This window comes from Chinchilla lanigera, unplaced genomic scaffold (assembly GCF_000276665.1).
Source record: "Chinchilla lanigera isolate Chin_1 unplaced genomic scaffold, ChiLan1.0 scaffold00032, whole genome shotgun sequence".
Classification (NCBI taxonomy): Eukaryota; Metazoa; Chordata; class Mammalia; order Rodentia; family Chinchillidae; genus Chinchilla; species Chinchilla lanigera.
The window spans coordinates 6,606,681-6,627,582 of record NW_004955433.1 but is presented as its reverse complement, the minus strand read 5'-3'; the positions used below and the strand labels follow the sequence as shown (position 1 = coordinate 6,627,582).

The 20,902-nt window shown below is 42.5% G+C and overlaps 1 protein-coding gene across 1 annotated transcript in view; it reads left to right on the top strand.

Moving 5' to 3' along the window:
• Positions 1–20,902, top strand: part of Tmem150c (transmembrane protein 150C) — a 67,898-nt gene that overhangs the window by 943 nt on the left and 46,053 nt on the right. The window lies entirely within an intron of this gene.

The following is a 20,902-nucleotide window of genomic DNA, read 5'->3' as shown; positions in this document are numbered from 1 at the left end:
CCCCCTCCTCTCCCCGCTCCTCCGCCCCGGCCGCCGCGCAGCCAGGGGGCGTCGCGCCCGGAGTGGGACAGGAGCGCGGGCCTGCGGGGCACCCCCACCCCTCTCGGCTCCGGCGGGATCCCAGGTCCTCCAGGTTTCCAGGTCCCCGAGCCCGCGAGCTCGTGCTCCCGAGCGCGCCGCCGCCGAGCCCCAGCCTAGCCGCAGCCCCTGCTCCCCGCGCGTCCCGATCCCGGTCCCACCGCCACCGCATTGCCGCGCCGCCCCGTGACAGGTGTCCCCGCGGCGCCCAGCGCTCCGCTGAAGGGGGACGCAACCTCCCGACCCCGGCCGCTCCGCGCCCGCTGGGGCTTGGCAGGCGTCTTGGAGGAGGCGCAACTTGCACCCGGGCCCGCGCGCTGAGCCGCTGCCTCCCGGGCGCGCACGCCGAGAGGAACGGGGTGCTCGGGTTCGGGAGGCCACCGCTAGGGATACCGAGGGCTCCGGTCCTCTCTTGGGGAGAGCCGTGATCAGCGTTGGGTGATGGAGACAGCTCTAAACAAGGGCTCACCCATGTTTAGTGGTTTTATCCTGCTTAAATGAATGAAAGGGAGAAAGCAGGACTCCACATTTTAAAATGCAGGTGCTTTTTTGCCCTGCTCTTCCTTCTCCCGTCCTCCCTCTCCTCTATGCACTTTATTATATCCCGAACACTTCCCTGGTCTTTTCGGTCAGGTTTGTCCTGGCCGCGGCAGAGCCATGGTTGTGACCACAGATGTGACAGCATAGCCCGGTGGAGGGGTGCAGTGGAAGCCGAGAGTCCCATTCTGACATCCTGGTGTGTGGTCCAGTTGGGAACCAACTATAGTAATGCTAGATTAAGAACCAGCGCGGAACAAAACAGCTCTTGGATCTCTTATGATAACAAAGCCTAAGGACAGTATTAGATTCTGCTTCTTCTGTTCTCTGAATGGAAGGCAGATTTTGCTAATGCAGGACCGTTACTCTTTTCTGGGCTGCAGTTCATCAAAGGGTAGGAAATGTGGCTATATAAACTTCACGATAGCAGTTAATAAATTGAGCTACTTAAAGTTTTCTCTTTCAAGGGAAAATTGTTGGGCTCATATATGTGATATTTGCAGATCAAAGAACTGAACCGTTTCTTTCAGCTCTCATGTTTTAAACCCTAAACATTTTCTTGCCTGTCTCCTGGAGACGCTGTTTCCCAGATTAACCATAGCTGTCATCTCTTAATGAACTAGAACTGTGAGTTTAATCTTCGAGGCATAAACATAGGAAATTTAATGCTGTGTCCTTTATTTATACATTTTTAAGTAAATGTTTTGCAAGTTGGACACTCACAAACTGGACCCGGTAAATAAAAATGTGTTTTTGCTAACAATAATGACAAATTGACAAATGTTATGACATTCAGCAAGCATATTAAAGTATTTGAAAAATGCATGTTTATTAGCTGCCATTAGCTGAATGCAGTCTGGATGTTAGAAATTGGCTTTACAATATCTTCACAGCAGTTGCTTAGTTTATGTATGTCTCATCAGATCCCTTTCATAAATTGCTGTGGGAGGGAGATGATTTGCTCCGTGGAGTACTTTTTGGGCATGAGCATTATAATGCCTTTGTATTTAGCCTTGTTACCAGTGCTGTGTGTACGACGACCTGGTAGGGCGATTTTTGTGCTGGGATTGCCTGCTTCCTGATTGTGGTGAGAGAAGACACTGCTCTGTGCTCTTTGTTCCCCGGTGGTCCACACCTCTGCAGTGCAGCAGCTAGATTGGCGGGGCAGCCAGGGATCATGGAGAGGAAAGGCCTTTCCCCCCATATTTTGGCCATTTGGTGTCACGGCAATCCAACCATTGGGATCACTTCAGTAACCAATTAAGTAAGACAAGCCCTGACAAGATAATGTATTACCTGGCAGTCTTCCCCTTCCGGAGACAAATGTACAGCACTCAGAATTAGTACTACAGCAGTGATTAGGCTCTTGTGACGCACAAATGAGATTTGTGCTAAATCCCTCAAACAAGCTACAAGTCCATGTGTAGCTGCATCTGGCTATAAGTTCATGAAAGTTCACAAAAGGAGTAGACCAAGTTGTGTAACAAGTATTTTCCTATCTCAAGGATAAAACAGAAGTGTGCCCCTACTTAGTTTAAACTTTTCTTTGCAGAGCTTATAGGGCCATGTATCTTTATAATTTTTTTATACTCAGTTGTTCTAATCACTTTCAGTCTAGCACATAAATGATTGGAACATTAGCAAGTTATCACCAGATAACATTTCCTGATGTTTAGATTTTAAAAAATGTCTTGTGGCAATGAAAAGTCTTAATTTCAAGAGATTTTTAGACAGGGAAGTTGAAATGATATTTTGAGGTGAAAATGGAATTTTTGGTAATTACCTCCAAGTTCACCCCCACACTGCCCCAAGCCACAGAAGGGTTAGTAGGTAGGGCTTGCAGCTCCTTTACCAAGTGAGAAATGAACAGTTTCCTTTTTAGCATTTGTGCTGTCCAGTAGAATTTTCTACAGTGTAGCAGTGTTCTATAACCTGTTACCGTAGCCATGTGTCACACGTGGCTACTGAACACTTGAAACATGGCTGGTGCACCTGAGGAACTGAATTTTACTTTATATAGCTTTAATTAATTTAAATGGCCACATGGGGTTAGTGTCTATCCTATGGCACAGTGCCACTGCAAATTCCTTCCCTGTTTCCTGTGGCACTACACGGCAGTGATCCTTTAATTAGAAGGAAATAGAATTGGCATTGATAGTACTGGGAACTGAGGTTTGACTCAGTTACCCTGTTTGATGAAAAGCACTTGCTCTGAAGAAGGTGCTTATGCTGACATTCAACTCTGCTCTCGGAACATGGGGTTTTCCTTTCTGATTTCCATATCGGCTAGCTGCAGAATAAGCATGGGAGAGGGTGGTTGGCTGCTTGGCCTCCTGTTCATGAACTTGAGTATTGTTTGCTCTTTTGTACAGGTAGAGGCCACTTATTCTTCAAGCTGGTTTCTGCACTTTTTCACTTTCCAAGGTGGGGAAGGGAGACTGGGAGAAACACAGGAAGTAGCTGCTTGCACACAGCCATCTCCCTCCATCCGCTGACACCCAGAGACCCTCCGAGCAGCTGATCACCTACGGGTACCTGTGGCTCTGGGACAGCCAAAGGCCTACGCCTTGCTTTCCTGGGCCTTTCAGTCTGGTTTCTTTCTCTTGAGTCTCAGACCCAGATCCCCTTGCTCAGTCCAGCCTGCCGATTACTAAATCCACTTTACAACATAACCCACCATTCTTTTTTGTAAAATTATTAAGATGGAATTTGATATAGTATCTACCATGTTGTTTCCATTTTTAGCTAATTTGCTGTGAGTAAGACCAGTATTTTGGCTTGATAGAGGGACACATTTTGAATGAGGTTGTTTCACAGGATGCTACCTCTCCTGGTTCTTGGGGTGAGTGACCCTTTTCACCTGGCAAAGGGCACTCGAATGCCTCTCCAGGACACAGTTCAGGTCCTGGAGGGTCCCCTCCCCTGGGAAGGGATGTTATTTAGACATTTGTCAAATGTGTTTGGTGTACTAATTAAGATACAGGGTAAAATAACAACATTGTCTCTGCCCTAACGGTATTAATCCCCTAGGGTGACATTTCCCAAAGTCCTGTCTACACCACAAGGTGATGGGGACTTGAATAAATTTAAGAAATGTTCCATGCGATCTGGCAGTATGGTAAAGCCTCTGAAGTGAAGTACATATAGTTAGCCTTTTATCCTTGTTGGTATTTTCCAAAAAAATTCTTCATACAACACCATAGTACTTTTCAAACTGTAGGTCTTGGGTCTTGAAATCAATTTAACAGAGTAGGACCAGTATTTTCCTTATGAAACAATGTGGCATAGAATAGAAGTAGTCTCTGTGCATCTTTCTTAATGAGGGTTTCTAGTGTTTGATGAAAAAAAAATTTCTTTTTGAGACAGAGTCTCACTATGCAGTTCATTCTGGCCTTGAGCTCACTGTGTAGCTCAGGCTGGACTTGAACTCACAATGATCCTCCTGCCTCAGCCTCCCGAGTGCTGGGATTACAGGTGTGTACCACCACGCCCAGCTGATGAAATTTTTGGTTCCTCCATGCATAACAGAAATAAAGCCAAGGCAGTGGAAAGTTCTGGTTATGAGCACCAATGAAACAGGACCTCTGGACTTAAATCCTGATTCTGCACACCGCGGTGTGTGTTAGGCAGAGTTAAATACTCATGTTCATTATTCGTGTTATCATTATATAAGTGTATGTGTGTATACTGAGTCATTGCCTGTGAAACTAGGCTGGGACCCACTTCGGGAAACATTGATTTAAGGCAGGTAGTGGCTCGCAATGATCCGTGCTGACCAACTGCTCCATGCCAAGGGCTCTAGTGTATTACTCTCTTTTTCATGACAGTCCTTGGACTTAGGCATTGCCATTGTCCTGCAGGACTACATTCCAGTGAGTAGTGAAGGCAGAATCTGAACTCGAGCAGCTCACAGGCCAGATCACGTGTTCAACCACCCCACATCGAATATCGCAACATGATAGCATCACGCAGATGGGGTCTGCAGGCTTGGGACGCTTAGACCTTGTACAGCACTGTGCAGATGCAGAAATGAGCTGACAGTGCTTCTGTTCTGTGTAACACGATGCCTGGGGAGTGAGAGGGGAGTCATTGCACGCTGAGGCTGAACCGAGCTTGCAGCACGCGAGAGTCTCTGTGGGTCCTGCCTTTGGAAAGGAGGCCTCATGCCCAGAGAAACATGAATAGCCTGGAGCCTAGTGACCAGCTGTGCCTGCAGGGGTGTCTGCCTCCCCGCCACAGCCGCTTCCTAACTTCTGCACACTGGTTTGTAGCAGAGAGTGACAAGGGCTCTAAGAGATAATACTGCACCTCCTAGTCCCCGCTTTTTGCTATATCCTAAATTATTTGTCGTTTCAAATCACTTCCTGCCTGTAATTGACCCAGGACATATTTTGGAATGGTCGCAGAGCTGCGTGCCAGTGTGTTGAGTGAATCTTTTGCTTTCTCCTCTGTTTTGTTTTTGTTGTTTAATTTTTTAAAGTTTTGCAGCACGAGTGTGAACCCAGGGCCTTGTGCATGGCAGGCACACATCCTACCACTGCACTGCACCCGCAGCCCTCCGTGACATATTGTAATAAAATAAATTAGAATAGCTGGGGGTCTAGCTTAGTGGAAGGTCACGTGCTAGCACTCCTGAGGACCTGGGTTTGACCCTCAAGACTGACACTACAACCACCACAACAAAATGAATGAGTGAATGAATGAATAGCAATGTTGCCTTAAGAATTTAATATAAAATGAAATGTCATAAAATTCAGGCTGGACACCCCCCTCCAACAATCTAAAAAGTATAACTAATTTCATTTTGGGGAGTAGATTTCAGTTTCTAAAAGGTCAAAGTAAATACAAGTGATCCCTTATCCTCCGTCAGGTAGATTGGAAGAGTCGCAGTGTGCTGTTACCTTACTTTCCCTCTTTAAAAACCCCAGAGGCTGACACACCGCAAATCCTTCAGGTCCTCAGATGTTGGCCAAGGCTGCAGAATCTCCTATCTCTGTGGACACTGTGCCAATCAAAGCTGGCAGGTGAACTGTCACTGAGAAGCATGGAAATCATGAAATACTTTTAGACAAATGCAGACAAAGCTTAAGAAGTAATTGTGCTTAGCTATGGCAGTAGAAGAGATTAGCCTACAGTTTAATCGGTGTCATTTAACTCTGAAGTAGTTGTAATGAGTTATAATGATAATCAACTAAATGTAAACATAAATGTCTCCAAAAATAGCATAACCTTCCTATTCAAACATTTCATTTTTAGCATAGTAGATTTCTCATTTTTTAATATTTATGGTGGCTTACCTACCAAAGAAACATTTTAAATGGCATGAATTGGGAATTTTAAAACATAAATTAAAACTGTATTAGCTTGAATGGGTGCTATATTTTTAAAAAACTTTGCTAGCCAATAAAAGTCTTCTAAATTATTTTTTGACTACTAACTCATAAGTGACAGGAAGCTGATTTGAAATGTTGATATCCCTGTAAAACAATAGAAATAGAAATATTACTGAGCTAGGAGTGTTTGTAAATTAAAATAAGAAGAGATCAGTAATGGAACTGTCCTGGAGTTTCTCTTGGAACTGTACCTCTTAGAAGTTCTAAATTCTAGTTTCACTGAAACTAAAGTATCTTTACATAGAAGCTTAACTAAAATATAGCTAGTCAAAAAAAAAAAAAAAAACCCAAAAAATGGGCTGGGGATTTAGCTCAGCGGCACAGCACCTGCCTGGCAAGCGCAAGGTCATGAGTTCAATTCCCAGTACCGGAAAAAAAAAAAAAACAAGAAAAAAACCAACCAAACAAAAAAATACATACCTAGCTGCAGCAGCAGGAGTACTGTATTAAGGGAGACAGTACTCCTTCCTTTGGGGTATTATGGCCTCACATACACTAGACCTCGAAAGTATGGTGTGTTGAAAAAATGTCCAGTCTTGTCAATGACAACAAAAGTACCATATTTTTCTCTTGCAACTCTGGCAGCTGATCCAGTTGTGCCTGAGAAGGCTGGTTATCTCTGCGGTGGCACTTTGTATTTCTTCATTTTAATTTTAGCTTATATGTGGCATGAATGGATCTCTGTGAAAAGGAATGGGCTGCTACTTCATCCTGAAACTTTGGTTATGTGCATGAGACCCTTAAGACAAAAGTTTTCATTAGCTGGTTTGCAGAAAGGATGCAGTTATGATCCAATAGGGAAACATGGTTTCTGTTAAGATCAGGCCACTGGCCCAGAACAGCATCTGCTTACAGAGCCACAGACACAGCTGTTCAGAAATGTTGCTCTTGAGCTGCCCATGGTGGCACATGTGTGCAATCCCAGCACTTGAGGCTGAGGCAGGAGAATTGCCATGAGTTCTAGTCCAACCTGAGCTACGTAGCAAGATCCTGTATCAAGAAAGGAAAAAAAGTTGCTCTTTGTGAGCTGTGGGACTGTATTCATGAAGTCCCCAGCATAGTCTCAGGCTTGGCATGACTTTTTATCATTGTTACTTCCTTCTTATTCATAACACAGGCTTTAACTCATTTTTTCACATGGGAAATTAGAGATGATTGTTCCGCACGGTAACTGCTCTCCTACTGAGTATCTAAGAGCTAGAAAAAGCCTTTGGAAGTCACATAATTCTTTTCATAAAGTCTTGGCATGACTGCATCTATCACAAAAGGATTGGACTCCATTTGGCTTTCAGTCTATGAATATTTTACATTTATTCTGACATGGTGTTTATCCAGGCAGACTTAACCTGACTCTGACGTTATGCCTTAAGGCTCATTTCAGCTTCATCCAGCTCTGATTGGCTTGCTTGTTGCATATTTACTTTCTCTTTCCTCTTAAATCACTGTCACAGTGTAGAAATTGTAGTACTCACTTTTTTCAGTCTTTGGGCATTTGATTGGCTTAGGGCAGAGGTCAGCAGTGTTATAAATGTGTTTTACTGGAACCTAGCCACATCTTTTTTCATACTGCACGTGACTGCTCTCCACCACCACCAAGAGTAAAGTAACAGGACCAAGGACACCTGGCCCATACACTGGCATTGTCTATTCTCTGGCTCTTTACCAACCGAGTTTTTAAGTTTGGTTAATTCACATTGTACTACCCTTAGGTGGTAACTGGACAGCACAGTTTCAGACTGAACAAGACGGTGTGGTTTCCCCCATCCAATGAACAACTATGTGACTTGTGCTCTTCGCTCACCCTCTGAACAGACGCCCGGCCTTGCACAGCGCGTGCAGAGTCTGGATGAGCTCTACCTTGGACAGCACCACAAGCCAGCCTGGTGATGGGAAGGGTTTCAACCCTGGCTGCACTGCAGAGTTACTGAAGGGTTGTAGAAATGGAGCCTCACCCTAGGCCAATTAAATCAGAATCTTTGGGATGAGAAGGACCCCGAGAGCAGACTTGCTTTTTAACTACTGGGGATTGAACCTCGGGCCTTTGCACTGAGCTACATCCCCACCCCTTTTTATTTTATTTTTTACTTTGAGCCAAGTTCTCACTGAGTCACTAAATTACACACGCTAGGCTTGAGCTTGTGATCTTCCTACCTCAGCTTCCCAGAGTGCTGGGATTGCAGGTGTGCGCCATCACCAGTGAACTTTGTACAAAGCTCCCCAGATGACTCCATTGCGTTGCCCTGGCTGAGGAGCATCCTGGGTAGGCCAGGCAGCCATGTTCTGGCCTGGCATCACAGCCCTCCATCTGAAACCAGAAAACTATGGTTTATCTTGGTGTTAGGGACTGAGCCAGGTTCCCGTTTGGTTGCTATAGCAACAAGGACCCGCTTGCCCAGTGGGGCCCAAATTCCAGCTTGTGTATTACAGAAAAAGAGGAATACAGGCTCCTGCGGCTCCCAGGTCCAATGCTCTCCATTTATGCATTCAGAAAACACTTATGGGAGCCCATTGTGCGTCTGCGAGAGGCCTCTCGGTCTCGGTTCTCCTCACAGAGTGCAGTGATTTAACAGCAGAATCGTGGGGCACTTGGGAGCACCCAGAAAGGAGGCAGCCAGGCTGGCTGGGCCCCGGCCTTTCCAGAGGCCGTGACAGCTGCGTGGATCCCTGAGGGATCAGGAATAATCACGAGACGCAGGGGAAAGTGATTGAAAGAGGATGCAGTACGGCCTGCAGGAGGCCCTAGCTGAAAGGTCCCTCAAAAACTGAGCACCACAAGATGGCTCTGTCCTAGCTGCTTTCTTCTTTTAATTGGTGTGTGTTATACCTACTGATTGTGTTCACCTTGGGGAGCTGGTACGCACACATACTGCATGTTGGTTGATTTTACTTCCCTCGCCCTCCCAGCCCTCTGTCTCTCTCCTCCCCGTCCCCTTCCTAGTTCCACAAAGTCCACCTCCCTGTGTCCTACATCTCACTTTTATTTTGCTCTTTAAATTGTTTTTATTTTGAGTCTCTCACAGAGGAGAAACAACATTATGGTCACAACTCATCCATTTTCCTAGAAAGACTCACATTCGTCCTTCTTTATGGCAGAGTAATACTCTGCTGTGTAGAAAAGAAACATTTTCTTTATCTGTCTGTTGATGGGGACGTACACTGCTTCCATAATTTAGCTATGGTGAACATCTAAGCCTTAGCAACCTTGATGGGACATCCTGATTCTGACCGTCCTTCGTTTTTTCACTCATCCCTGAATCTAGCGGGTATGCCGAAGAGGTGCTGCTGTGTGCAGCCCTGGCCAGGGTGTGGGGAGAGCAGTGAACAAGACACACAGTGACTCTGCCCAGAGACAGCTTTGCATCAGGTCAGACGAGGGCCCACAGGAGGCAAGGAAGTAGCACAGTGAGTGGCACATATGCTGTGAACAGAGCATCGTGCAGAGGAGCCGGGGTCTTCGAGAACATGCTCCACCAGCGGGCCCGCGCTGCAGTTGGGGCCACTGTGATTCAGGGCTCCGGGTGCCAGAGCGGAGGCTGGGGAAGCCGGGGAAAGACTCAGCTGAGGCCCCCATTCCATGACTGCGACCCCTCGCGTGGACAGTATCATGACCTTAAAATAGTTCACAAGCAAGTACTGTTGAACAGAAATTAAATATTCACAGGAGGCCAGTGAACTCGGGTCCTTGTCCTTGCTTGAGGGCGCTGGACCTAGACCCTCCTGTGCTGGGCTCAGATTTGGTAAATACCTGCTAGCCTCTGTCGTAGGCCTGGCAGCTCCCTGTGATCAAACCTCTCTTCCTGGGATTCGCCACTTTGCCAGGCTGGGATAGGAGCTGTCTAAGGCGGAAGAGCCCGTGTGACCAGCATCAGGTCCTACGAAAGCTGCTCACACTAAGTGTGCTTGGCCTCCATCAAGAGGAATAAAAAAAGAGTGGAAGGATCTGCCACTGGGGTGGCCCTGGGTGCCACATTCAAGCAGCAGAGTAGGCAGAGCTGATTTGTGGTCCCTTCTGAACTTGATGTTACCGGCTCCATGTGGGCCCTGGTGGACATGGTGTTCAAACAGTGATGGCGCACCAGAGAGCTGACACAGTGTCCAGACCTGGTAAGGCAAACCTTGCAGGCGGTGTGGCCCGGTAGGGGGGTTATTCTTAGGTAGCTAAAGAGGAAGGAAACATGGGATACTGATTGTCTTGCTTTTTTTGAGATAGAAGCTCCCTGTGTGAGTTCACACTGACCTTGAATTCATTATGTAGCCCAGACTGGCCTCGAGCTCACTGTAGTCCTCCTGTTTCAGCCTCCTGAATGCTGGGATTACAGGTGTGTGCCACCATATTCGGTGAAATATAGTAAAATCACTGTGGAATTGAACTGATTGTGGCCTTCTCTAGCTTCTCAGCCCACAAGATTTTCTCTGGATTTTTATTTTTTTAGAGAAGTAGCCCAATCTCACAGGTTTACCCAAAGTATATAAAATACTTTCAACACAGATATTTCCTGATGACAGGATAGTTCACATTTGAAGTGATGTGTTTTTCTACTATGGCACCTGTGTGTGCTTTATTGGCACAAGTAGTCTGTATGACTGCGTCTCAGAGTCACAGCTTCTTACTTTGACGTTTTCTTCTTGTAAGATCAGATTCTGCGTAAGTTGGTCTAGACTAGGTAGTCCTGGTTTTGACCTTGTTGGGCTTTTTAACTTTTACTTTTGGTTAGTAGTCCTGAAAAAGAAGTAACATTGCCTGGACTAAGCATTCGAGTTGCAAATGCAATAGCAGCCTTTAAGTCTCAGCTTCATCACCTTCCATACTGGCTGTGTGCTTGGATAAGTTATTTTAATTAGGCTTAGAGTTGCTGGTTTTCATCAGTAAAATGCGGACTTACTTGTCTGTCTTGTCCTGTAGACTTAGGCCCTTGAGAATAAGGACTGCGACTCACACATTACTTGGAAATTCAGTATGTGGGATGGGACCCCCGCAGGAAAGGATTCTAAATATTTGCTGACCAAATAAGTATCATCTTACCTGCTTCCTGGGTTGTTAGGAAGAACAAGTTGGATGCATAACAGTGTAGTGTTAAGAGCACAGGTCCTGAGTTAGACCCCTGGGTCTATTCTGGCCCTAGCATTCCCAGTCGTGTGGCTTTGGGCGCGTTAACGCTGTGGGTATCTGTGAGCATAGAGGACAGAACCTGTGTCCCAGGGCTTCGAGGAGGAGATGTCCCTCACTCACGAGGTCATGCATACAGCACATCGGGGTTTGCAGAGTGCTGCTCACACGACATTTATTTCACAAAGTCTTCCCAGCCGTGGGGTGGACTGTGCGGTACAATATTTCCCCCTTATCTGCAGGTCTTACCAGGACCCCCAGTGGAGGAGAGTCTGGAAACAAGATAGCCCCAAACAGTACAGGAAAAACACGGAATATATGTTTTTCCCATATATACATGACTATCATAGTTTAATTTGTAAATTAGGCACAGTAAGACATTAACAACAACTGATATTAATAATAGAACAATTATAACACTATCCTATAAGTGTTATTTAAAATCTATGTACTGCTTATTTCTGGAATTTTCCATTACCATTCTTAGGCCATTGTCAACTTTGGTAGACCTGCAGGAAGCTGTGATTCCTTTCTGTGCAATGGCAAGCAGAAGCACCTAAAGGACATCCGGGATTTGGAGGCAGATTTATTTATGTTGATGGGCACTGATTGGTCACAGTGACCAGCCATTTCTAAGAGGCAGAAGCAACCGGAACTGGAACAGGAACTGTTACCTGGACAACTGAGAAACTGAAGTGTATTGGCCGGGGGTAGGGGCATTTTCTGTTACATTTGCTTCACATTTCCAAAAGCCAGCTAGTGTGACTTTCGCCTAGACCCATTTAATGACCCAGGTGATCAGGTGAGGCAAAGCAGGAGGTTCTAGAGAAGCGCGAGCTTGAGGGGCCCCAGCCTGGAACTGCACCTGCTTTCAGATAAATTAGAGAATTTGTAAGCATTGTAGATTTTTAATCTATGTCATTAGTAATCACGATGGCATGGAGAACACTATAGCAGTTTCCATGTTGGCTTCCCTGCCTCCTGCCTGTGTCATCTTCCTGCCTGCTACCTTAAGATCTTCCCCATCCAGGGGCCCCCACACCTCTCCTTACTCTTGGGCCCACTTTGAAGTTGCTGGTCTCTCATTCAAGGCCAAGCACAATCTGAATCCAGGTCCTGTCTCGTGGCCCTTCGTGACCACTCGCCTGGCCCAGCCTGTCTCCTCACTGGCACAGTCCCTTCCCCAAACGCCCTCCCCAGCCTCGTGGTTCAACTTCATGGTGGTGTAAGTGCCACGTGTTCATCAGAAGCCATGCTTAGCGGGGTGGCCGTTGAGCTTTCCCTGGCTGCACTGCGCAGTAGCACTGTGTTGCAGTGCCCGGCAGTGTGTCACCAGCACCATGTAGCAGACTCCAGAGGTTGGGGGTTCCATGCACCATTGACCTGCAGTATTTTAAACGTATAAAGGATTTGTCAGAACGCAGCCCCACCATAAGTTGAGGAGGACCTTTTCATTTGCCCAGTTTATACAAAACTTACCTTCATTATTACGTGTTTACATTTCTTGTGGGGAGGTGGCACATGGACATTTCACCACTTCATGCCTTTTTTCACCCTCTTCCCCTCCTCTTGCTCTGCTCTTCCACCATCTTAGTGCCCTGCCCATTTGAGAAAGATGTCTCTCTCTACTTCTTGTTATCTTTTATTTTGCATTTTATTTATAATTTGGGTTTCTCATGTAAGATATTTCACTTAGCAGGGCTGGGGATATAGCTCAGCAGCACAGCACCTGCCTGGCAAGTGCAAGGTCTTGAGTTTGATTCCTGGTACCAAAAAAAAACAAAAAAACTAAAGCCAGTATTTCACTTAGCAATATGGTCTCCAGATACATCCCTTTTCCTGCAAGTGACTCAAGTTCTCCTTCAGGGCAAAGTAGTGCTCCCTTGTGGACAAATGCCACATTTTCCTTGTCTATTTGTCTGTTGATGGCCGTGTAAGCTGCTTCTAAGATCCAGCTATTTTGAATTGTTCCTCTATAAACTTGAGTATTCGTGTATCACTCTACCATAATGTTACCCATGGTTTTAGAGCCATTTTCCCCCCTAAACCATACCTTTTCCTGAACATTTAACTGGCTTTTTCCTAGCTTTTTGCATTCAATTCTATTTAATGGAGAGCTTCATTAGAGGCCATCTTAAAGTATCTTCTCATTATAAAGACTCAAATGAGTAACATGATATTAAAAGTATTTTAAGCTTAAGCTTTCCAAGTAGACATTGGGGAAAATTGTACTTGTATATATGACAAAAAACAATAAATATCATTTTTCCCCTGGCAAATGTAATTCCACCCCATTGCACATAAATAAAGTCCTGGAGTCCAGACCATACAAAGTAAAGCAGAATAATAGTAAAGCGCAAGGGAGAGCTACTATTGCTGTTACGGGAGCCTTCAGTCTGTATGACTTCACTTTTCCACATGTGGGACTCCGCCCGTTTCATATATCCACTTTTCTTTATTCTCCAGCTGTGGACAGACTGTGGCACCGAGAGCCAGAACCCCACAATCACTCCAGCTCCTCGTGAAAGTTCATTAAATGTGGACAGATTGATTGTGGTTTATTTTTGGCTTCTCCTCGATTTAGGCTGATGTGTACTTGTCTCTGTACTAATTCAGCTCATCTTCTGTAGCAAGCAGATTGTGTTAAGTCGAAGACCTAATGAAATACAGTGTTGCTGTTAGCGTACACAGTGCATTTGTCATGCTAATCCACACCGCCTCCCTCCCTCCCTCTTCTCTTCTTCTTCTTGTTTCCTTTCATGCTGGGCATCTGGAAGGAGGAGAGAGGAGTGGACTAGCAGCTCAGTAGCTGTGCGGGTGAAAGAAACGGTGTCTGAAATTACAGCCTAGCATAGCACACATGTGAACAGCTGTGGTCCAACTATAATATGAGATTGAATTCGAATGAGGATTAAGTTCCACATAACCAAACTGGAGAAATCCAAAGAAGTGGAAGCTTAGAAAGTATATACCTTGTAAAAAAATTGGGCTGGTAACAAAGCTCAGCTGTACAGCACCTGCCTGTCAAGCACAAGGTCCTGAGTTCAATTCTCAGCACCAAAAAAAAAAAATCATATTTATTAAGCTCCTAGTGTTTGAATACTTGAAAATTGTTTGACTTATTTTGAGACTCTCCCAACAAAACTTTCTTCAAGATTATTAAATATGGGGGCTGAGGATATAGCTCTGCAGTACAGCGCCCGCCTGGCAAGTGCAAGGTCCTGAGTTCAATTCTTGGTACCAAAAAAAAAAAAATTATTAAGTAGGGTTTGTTTTTTCAGTTTTTTTTTTTTTTTAATGAGTGCATATTTGCCTTATGTAACAATTACATTCGCTCTGGAGAGTTGGTTCATGTACGTAATAGATCTCAGGTCTTTATCTCATCCCCTTCCCCCCTCCCTCCATCTCCTGATCCTCTTCTCATTTGAAAAAGATCTCCCTACTTCCTATTATCTATCTCATATTTTGCTCTTTATTTCTGTTTTTGGTTTTCCATGTATTGTTTTTTGTGTTTTGTTTTGTTTTGTTTTGTTTTTTTCCCCAGTACTGGGAATTGAACTCATGACGTTGCGCTTGCCAGGCAGGTGCTGTGCCGCTGAGCTAAATCCCCAGCCCCTTGGTTTTCCATGTAAAGGAAACTATGCAGTATTTAAGCTTGTGATTTATTTCTGATTTATTTCACTTATCATTATGGTCTCAAGGTGCATCCATTTTCCTACACATGATTCAAGTTTATCCTTCTGTGTGGCAGAATAGTACTCCATTTTGTGTAAGTACCACATTTTCTTTATCCATACATTTGTTGCTAGGCATACAGGCTGTGCCCAAGATTCAGCTGTTGTGAATTATGCTGCTATAAACATGGGTGTACATGTATCACTATAATACGATGTCTTTAACTCTTTTGGAAAGATAGCTAGTAGGGGAATATTTGGGTCAAAAGAAATTTCTACTTTTTGAGGAATTGCTGTACTGATTTCCATAGTGGTTGTACAGTTTACACTCCCACCAACAATGTAGAAGGGATCTTTTCCCCCCGTAGCCTCTCCAGCATTTGTTATTGGTTGATTTCTTGATGATAGCCATTCTTTCTGAGGTGAGATGGAATGTGTTGTTTTAATTTGCATTTCTCTTAATGGCCAGCAATATTGAACATTTTTTAATATATTTCTTGGCCACTTGTACTTCTTCTGAGACATGTCTATCCATTTCAGTTGCCCATATTTGATTGGGTCTTTTATTTTGGAGAATGTAAGTTTTTGAGCTCTTTATATATTCTAGATATGAATCTTCTGTCTGAGATATAAGTGGCAAAAACTTTCCCCATTCTGTAGATTGTCTCTTCATTCTGTTGATTGTTTCCTTCATTGTGCAGAATCTCTTTAATTTGATTTGCACCCATTGTTGATTCTTGGTGTTACCTTTTGTGCCGCTGGTGTTCTGCTCAGAAAATCCTTGCCCATGGCTATGTTGTCAAGAGTTTTACCTATTCTATTTTCCAGCAGATTAAGTGTTTCTGTTTTCACATTTAGATCTTTGATCTATTTTGATTCTGGTTTCATACCTGTTGAAGGTCTGAATTCAATCTTCTGCATGTAGGTAGCCAACTTTCTCAGCACCATTTATGAAAGAGGCTATCTGTCCTCCAGTACATGTTTTTGACCCCTTTGTCAAAGATCAAATACATAAATGTGCCTGGGGTTGTTTCTGCTTCTTCTAGTGGTCCACATGCTGTAGCTTAGTAAAATAAGTGCAGGATTGCAATGCCTCCTGCTTTGCTCTTGTTAAATAGAGTTACTTTTGTTATTCTCTGTCTTTTCTGGTTCCTTATGAATTTCAGAATTGTTTTAGAATTGTTCATATCTGTGAGGAATGCTGTTGGTATTTTGATTGGGACTGTGTTGAATCTGCATAACAGTTTTGAAAGTATGGCTATTTTGACTGTATTGCTTCTGCCTGTCCAGGAACAGGGGGCATTATTCCATTTTGTGATGTCTTCTTTGATTGCCTTTTTCAGAGTATTGTAGTTTTTGTTGTAGAGATTTTTACTTCCCAGGTTAGTTGAATTCCAAAGTATTTAATTTTTCTTGATGTTATTATGAATAGTATTGTTTACCTATTTTCATTCTCAGTGCGTTCATTCTTTTTTTTGTTTTGTTTTGTTTTTTTGTTTTTCTCCGGTACCAGGAACCGCACTCACGACCTTGCACTTGCCAGGCAGGAGCTTTGTCACTGAGCTAAATCCCCAGCCCCCCAGTGTGTTCATTCTTGATGTTGAAGAACTCTATTGATTTTTGCATGTTCATTGTGTAGCCCGCTGCATTGCTAAATTTGGTTATTAATTCAGGAGTCTTTTGGTAGGATTTTTGGGTTTTTTACATGGAGGGTCAGGTCATCTGCAAATAATGATAATTTGACTTCTTCCTTTCCTATAGATATCTATTTTCTATCTTTCTCTTCCCTGACTGCTCTAGTTAATGTTTCTAGGACTATGTTGACCAAAATGGTGACAGTGGACATCTTTGTCTTGTTCCTGATTTCAGAAGGAAAGCTTTCATTTACCAGTAGGTTTGTCATAAATGGCTTTTATCAGATTGAGATGAGGTCCTTTTATACTTACTTTCTTCAGAATTTTTATCAGTAAAGGATGTTGGAATTTGTCAATGGCTTTTTCTGTGTCAGTTGAGATGATCACGTGATTTTTGACCTTGGTTCTATTTATGTGATATATTACCTTTATTGATTTATCTATGTTGAACCATCCTTGCATGGCATATGATCTTTTGGATTTGTTGCAGTCTGTTTGCCAGTATCTTGTTGAGGAGTTTTGCATGTTTATTTTTGCATGTTTCTATGTTCATTAAAGAGGTTGCCCTGTAGTTCTCTTTTTGGTTGGATCCTTGTCTGGTTTTGGAGTCAGAATCATGTTAGCTTCCAGGAATGCCTTTGGGAGTTCTCTTTCCCTTTCAATTTCATTAAAGAGTTTGAGGAGTATTGGCCTTAGAGCTTTCCTGAAGTCCTTAAAAGAATTCAGCAGTGATTACATCAGGAGCTGGGCTTTTCTTAGTAGGTAGATTTCTTACTAACAAAGCAGTTTCTTACTGCTTTGATTTCATTGCCTGTTATTGGATAATTGAGGGTTTTGATATCTTTCTTGGTTCAGTTTTGGTAATTCATATATATCTGGGAATCTATCCATATAGTCTGAATCCTCCAATTTATTGGTGTACAGGTTTGCAAAATAAAAATCCTCTGTATTTTGACAATGTCTGTTGTGATTTCACCCTTTTCATTTCTAATTGCATTGATCTGGGTCTTATCTTAGTTACTTTTCTCATTACTGAGACAAAATACCTGACTTAAAAGAGGAAAGGTTTATTTAGCTCACAGATTATAGAGGTTTCAGCCTGTAGTTGTCTAGCTCTAAAAGCAGTGGCATGGCAGATAGACATCACAGAGGAGAAAGAGTTCAGAAGGCAGCAAAAGCAGCAAGGAACAAGGGACAAGCAGCATCCCTCTTTCTATCCCTTATATTTTATCCAGGCTACCCACCCTTAGGGCAAGTAGCAGTCACACCCAGATTGGGGCAGCCTTAATCCTATCATTGCACCATGAATCAGTCCCAGCATCATACACCCTAGACCCAGCCACCTCCAGAAAGCTCCACTGTGACCACATGAGTCTTTGGGCAGACATCTAGATACAAGCTACAACAGTTCTTTCCTTTTTTTTGGTAAGATTAGCTGAGGTTTTCTCTATTTTGTTTATGCTTTCAAAGAACCAGCTCTTTTTGATTCATTGGTTCTTTGTATTGATTTTTAGTCTCCATTTCATCAATTTCTGCTCTGATCTTTTTAATTTCCTTCCTTGTAGTAGCTTTGGATTTGGATTTTTCTTGTTTTTCTAAGATCTTCAGATGTACCATTAAGTTATTTATTTGTTCTCACTCCATTTTTCTGATGTGGGCATTCACAGCTATACACTTTCCTTTTAGGACTACTTTCAATATGTCCCAAAAGTTCTGGAATGTTGTACTGGCATTATCATTTAACTCTGTGAACTGTTTTATTTCTTCCTTGATTTCTTCAGTGACCTATTGATTATTCAAAAGTATATTGCTTGTTTTCCATGTAGTTGCATAATTTCTGTTGTTTCTTTGCTGTTAAATTCTAGTGTTATTGCACTATGATATGGTAATATGATGGTAGAACTATGATTTCTTTGTATATGCTTTAATGGCTAATATGTGTTCTATTTTAGAGAGAGTTCTGTGTGCTGCTGAGATAAATGTGTATGGTGTTGTTGGGTAGAACACTGTAGATATATATTATGTCCATTTACTCAGAGATTTGGTTCAACTCTGGTATGTTTTTGTTGACTTTTTGTATAGTTGATCTGTTCATTTGTAACAGTGGGACTCTGAAGTCCTCCACTATAATTGTATAGATATTTATCTGGTCTTTTATGTCCAATTGTGTTTGTTTTATGAAGTTGGGTATCCTGTTGTTTGGTGCATGTACATTTATAATTATTAGCTCTTCTTGCTAAATTATTCCCTTAACCAATATATAGTGTCCTTTGCCTTTTCTGATCAGTTTTGGCTTAAAGTTGACTTAGTATGAAAATAGAATAGCTACTCCTGCTTGTTTTGGGGTTCCTGTTGCATAAAATATTGTTTTCCGTTCTTTGATTTTTAGTCTACAAATTTCTTTTGGAGTTATGTGTTTCTTTTTGGGGGGGGTTATGTGTTTCTTATATGCAACATAACATTTAATTTTGTGTATGGATCCATTCTGCCAATCTCTGTCTTTTTATTGGGGAATTAAGTCCATTCACATTAAGTTATTACTAAAAGGTATGTATTTATTCTCTTCATTGCATTATTTTCCTGTTGCTGATTCCCTTTCTCTCCCTTCTACTTAATTGTTCACCCTACCTGGTAAAGTCATTCTATTGGACCTTTTGTCATTGTTAGCTTCATTATCTCCAGGATTTCCTTGAAAAATTTTTGAAGTGGTGGTTTGGTGTCATGGATTTCTTTAAGTGCTTTTTATCATGGAAATATCTTTATTTCTCAGTTTTGAAAGATAATTTTGTAAGATATATCAGTCTGAGTTGGAAGTTGCTTTCTTTGAGGATTTGAAACACTTCACTCCACACTCTCCTGACCTTTAAATTTTGTGTTGACAAGTCTGCTGTATCTCTAATGACTTTTCCTCTATAAGCAGTCTGTTGCTTTACCCTAACAGCTTTTTAAATTCTGTACTTGTGTTGGACTTTTGGGATTTTGACTATGATGTGTCATGGAGTTCTTTTTCAATCATGGTTATTTGGAATTCTATATGCCTCATTTATTTGTAGGTTAAATTCTTTTCCCATATTTGGAAATTTTTCTGTTATTATTTCTGTAAACAGATTTTTTTTTTTGTTCCATTTGTGCTGTCTTCTGATTTTTCACTAATTCCAGTTAATAGATTGGATTAGCCTTCTTTGCATCATCTAGCAACTGTTGGATCCATTTTTTCATATTTTACTATAGTTTTTAAGGTATCTCTCATTAACTTGTCATCAGTATAAGTCTTGTCTTCTAGTTCTGACTCTCTTATCCTCACATTGTTTGCTGTTGCCACTTTCAATAGAATCTTTAATCTCCTAGATTTCTGTTTTGTCCCTTTTCATGGACTTTAATTATTTTCTGTTGAGGACATTTGTGTTCTACATTGCTTTGTTTAGCTCATCCAGCTGTTTATAGTGTCTTCTGTAGACTTGCTGATTGTTTTGTTTATTAGGATCATTAACTGCTTAGTTTTGTCTTCTTTTAACTAGCAAAGCACCTTATTGATCTCTTTTTTAAATCTGCTCTGTTATCTTTTCAAATTGGCTGTGTGGCTTTTTATTTCCTCACTCTTGATGCCCCATGGATTGGCTTTGGGGCAGTTGGGAGTTTGGGGAGGCATTTTTTTGCCTTCTCTTCTCATGTTTCTATTGTTTGTTTCTTTGTTTTCTGTGCTGAGTCTTGCATAGATTATAGTGGAAGACTTTGCTCCTAGTGTGGAAACTTCTTTAGTGTCTACTTTTCAGCAGTGCCTTGGGGGCATGCCTAATTATAGTCCTTTGCCTTGTCCCAAAATCCCCATGTTTATTTGGGAGGGGGTGTTGCAGTGTATTTGGCTCAGTACCCAGTTCTGTGGGAATGGGTTGTAGTATTGTTAATGACACCAAAACAATCCAGATATTGCCATACAGAGTAAGCCAGTTGATAGCAACCACCGTGTCACATTAGCTGTAGTAATAAAATCAACAAGAATAATAGCATCAAAGACAAATTGGATATTGACATACCCTAGGAACTAGTGATGTACCACCCTTAATCATGGAAAAGAAATTAATGATTATAGCAAAAACCCTAAGGCAAACCAAATATGGGTCTACAGTAAATATTTACTGAATGGAACTTTACCTCCAGTAACAGTAGAACAGTATTCAACAGTAATAGCATAGAGTTGGTGATCTAAGGATTCATAACATTTAACAGTTATACTAGTAAAGATAGGAGAAAAGCCAGGCATGGTGGCACATGTCTGTAATCCCAACACTTGGGAGCCTGAGGGAAGAGAACCACCATGAGTTCGAGGCCAGCCTGAGCTACATAGTGAATTCAAGGTCAGCCTGAACTGTATAGCAAGACCCTGTCTCATAAATAAATAAATACATACATACATAAATAAATAAATAAATAAAAAGAAGGGATCAGGAATAGAAGCATGAAAAATGTAAAAATGTAAAA